The sequence below is a fragment of the Solanum dulcamara genome, chromosome 6, assembly GCF_947179165.1.
Source record: "Solanum dulcamara chromosome 6, daSolDulc1.2, whole genome shotgun sequence".
Classification (NCBI taxonomy): domain Eukaryota; kingdom Viridiplantae; phylum Streptophyta; class Magnoliopsida; order Solanales; family Solanaceae; genus Solanum; species Solanum dulcamara.
In genome coordinates this window covers 62592282-62596185 of record NC_077242.1, presented here as the reverse complement: position 1 = coordinate 62596185, position 3904 = coordinate 62592282, and the positions used below count along the sequence as shown (strand labels likewise).

The 3904-nt window shown below is 36.6% G+C and overlaps 1 long non-coding RNA gene across 1 annotated transcript; it reads right to left on the bottom strand.

The window, feature by feature from the left end:
* Positions 1–2262: 2262 nt before the first annotated feature.
* On the bottom strand, positions 2263–3194 carry LOC129893370 (uncharacterized). The gene is made up of 3 exons (XR_008767425.1): positions 3100–3194; positions 2925–3006; positions 2263–2357 (listed from the first exon to the last, which is right to left on the bottom strand). It is a non-coding gene; the product is annotated as an uncharacterized LOC129893370 (long non-coding RNA).
* Positions 3195–3904: the final 710 nt, after the last annotated feature.

Sequence of the window (3904 nt, the reverse complement as noted above, 5' to 3'; positions counted from 1 at the left end):
AGGTATCTAGTTGGACAAATATTTCGAGTCTATGTTGTCATGTTACATTCTTCATTTATTATTCATGGTTTAGACTCTCTTATGATGTTTTCGCATTTACTTTACCTTATTTATGCTTATGATATGTACAAGAGGTTTGTTGGATTCCTTCGGGTTTTCGATCGTTGTGTTACGACTAGGCCCTAGGTCAGGTCATCACATAAAGTGCTTAAAATGGAACAAACTCATAACTCAACCTCGATACATGAGGACTCACCAAAACTCCGCTGTGTAGAAACTAACCTAGCCATATCTATATGGAATGGGATCCGTGAACCCTACATTATGAGACAATATAGGCAAAAATATGCGTTAGTACATTTGAATGTACTAATTATGTGGGCATACCATGCAATATAAAATATGAGATGTAATGATTAAATAATGTACATACTATATAAGATGATAAGTCAACCTATGAGAAAACCATAGTTGATCAAAGCATTTAAAATACATGAGTGAGATCATAAGTAGTACATAAAGAGAGCATACATATGTGGGATAGAACCATAACGGACTATAAGACCATGCGAGCTATAACATGGAATCCTGATGTCTCTCCAAATAATGAAAGAAAGTGGAATCTACTTTCCAAGGTAGACTCTACCTGTCACACCCCGATCTCAACAGGGTGTGATGGGCACCCAACCCCGTGCTCGGAGCCGAGCGAACCCGCTAATTCATATTACATTCTCAATCTCTTTAGAATTTTGCATCAAAAAGAAATGAAAAACATAGCTAAGCTTTCCGAATCTTGCTATCCAAAATCCATCATCTCATAAACTCATGACATACTACATAATAACATATCGGTTGGTGACGCCGCTTACAAAGCTGACACTCTATACCCACGACTCTGTCTGCAAAGTCTCTAACTTCGAATGAAACATCATAGCGCATATACTCTGACTCGGCAGCACTCCAGGAACAAGTGGAGTTGCTAACCCCGCTGGAACATCTTCTATAGTAGCTTCTACTTGTCTAGGTGTACCTGCGTGGCATGAAACGCAGCCCCCAAAGAAAAGGGGGTCAGTACGAGTAATGTACTGAGTATGTAAGACATGAAAATCAGCATAATAAAGAACATAAGGTATGAACAACCATATCGTAGAATCATAGACATATAGTGAGATAAGAGAGTAACCTATACATATGAGTGCCCTTTTAGGCCAGATGCCATGCATGCTTGTATTATCATAAAAAAAACATTTCTTGTTCATATTCATAGAAAATAGAAGTCATATCACCGAACAACGTCGGCGTGCCCACATATGTCCCACGTCCGGGCATCCCGCGTCCAGGATGAAAATTACTCCAGCTGATCAGGTGGGAATGCATCTATAGCGCCACATATACACCTCCCCATATCCCACATATACATATACATATACATATAGACAGCATGCAGGAGAGCCCAATGAAAGCCGTGTATTTATCGGAGTGACGGAAGGTCGGTAACCTCCGATTGTATTATAGACTAACCATGGTCGCTTTGTCTCACCTTGAAGGAACAATTATTATAGGATGAGACTATCAACGAAAGATAATATTAAGAGAACGTAGAATAAGGTCACAATCTTATAAGGCGTCAAATCGTATACATATGCACATATGACCAATTTTCAAGACTCGTAGAATAATCGGAATGAGCTATGATTAACAAAATAAGATAAGAGTCATATCAAGTACCTTTCGAAAATTACCATGGATTATATCAAAATAAAACTTTTGGAATCATATACACGTATTTAAGCACGAGAAAAATATCTTTTGGAAACTCAAGAAAATTGACCATCCTAGTGGCTCTACGAATAGGACTTCCTTGAAATTGTACAAAATGACATATACTTGTTTCATAAAAATTATGCCAAAAGAAAGTGTAGCTCTATATACTTATGTCAAAACATGCCAAGAGAAAGAAGAGTAAACACTACATACATGAAGCCGTTCTTATCTTAGCCATCATAGACATATTCTCATCCTCGACATCATCAATGTCATTGTAAAACATATCCATCGTCATTGCCATAAAAACTTGTAATATTGTAAACCTTTGTTTTGGGAAACTATAGACATTTTGGAAAACATTAACGGGTTATAGGAAAAAGTAGTCATTTCCTTGGGACCATTGACACCTAGCTTTTGAAAACAAAGAATATATGGAAGCACTTATGAAACCATAACATCGGAATCATGCCTTGAAAAAGAAGGGTAAGCCTTACATACTTATGCCAAAGACATGCCAAAAGAAGGAACGATTAGCTTTACATACCTGTACCGCGCTTTACTAGCTTTTCTTATTCTTCCAACTTGTTAGTCTACATTCAAGAGAGTTGACATAGTCATTAGATTCATCACCATATACTCGTCTTAATCCTTCAAACAAATTAACTTCTAATCTGCTGAAATTTCGGCAGCATCTCCCCTATAAATACACCATCCCCGAGATCTCAACTCGGCCACCATTTCAACAATCATATCAACAACAACAACCAGCAGTATATATACAATCAAATCACCTCAACTTTACACAACACAAGCTCCAAACAACTAGCATAAAACTACGATACCAAAATAGAGTTTTTAACCTTTATTTCGTAAAATCTTTAACCATACCAAACGGGGGGTTGTGTGGCTGCAACCAGCAGCAACCACACCCTTTTTAACATATTTTAAACCCCTGCAACATACAATCCAACCAGCTGCACCCGCAGCGCCTCAACGACCATACACTACGCGACTTCGATTTAGCTACTACGACTTTAATTTAGTAGTTTCCAGCATCATGCCCCCTTATACATTTTCTCTGCTTCCAGCCATATTTAGGACACGTAATACACCTCATAACAACATCATAAACTCCAATTTTAAAGGAGAGACCTTACCTTTACCGAAACTCTCCAAAACTTGCCTCGGAAGCTCTCCTAGCGCGGCTAAAACTTTGGGGCTGTTCGGTGACGTTTTGGGCTGCTCCAAACCATAAAATTTCATTACCAATACCTTCATAACACCTTGGTACACCCTAGATAATTAATTCACAAAGCAAAATCGGAGACTTACCTTTTTTTTCCTTGGCCGAACCTATTCTTTCTCTAGCTTCAAGTTTCTTCTCTTCCTTTCTCTCTAGAACTCTCTTGAATCCTCTTGTTGATAAAGAAAACTTAATGGATAAATATGACTTAAAAGTCATCAACATATATATATATATAAGTCACTTAATTAATGGGCTAAGTTCCAAGACTTGGGCCCTTTCCTTGTGTTGGGCCTCTCTTATTATTTTGATTTCTTTCAAAGCCCAATCCCTTGGCCCATATGTTTTCATAAACTACATTTTGTGAACTTCCAACTTATATATATATATATATATATATATATATATATATATATATATTTATATATATATATATATTCCTTATTCTTTTTTTTTCAATATTTCCATCTCCAAAATTCCATAACCAACTTATGTATCAAACAAGACCAAAACGTATCATTATCCTTCACTTGTTACAATTATTCCAAATGTCCAAATGTACAAAAATATGGGTTGTAACACTACCCCACTAGATGGATCATGATAATACGCTATATGTGGATCCATTAGCTAAGAAATAAAAGGCAAATCCTATGCTGGCACATAGTTCTGAGATACGAGACTTTATATAAGGACCCAGTAGGTCGAGCCCCCACCTAAAGAATCATTCAGTGTTAAGTCAAATTCCACAGAATATATAACATAATAATTATACTTAACATATATTCACAAACTTTTTCATAAGTTCCATAGTTCATAAAATAGCTCATTTTCATATCATTCTTTCAATGTGAGCAAAAGACTTTCGACATCTCAAAGCATACTTTCATAATA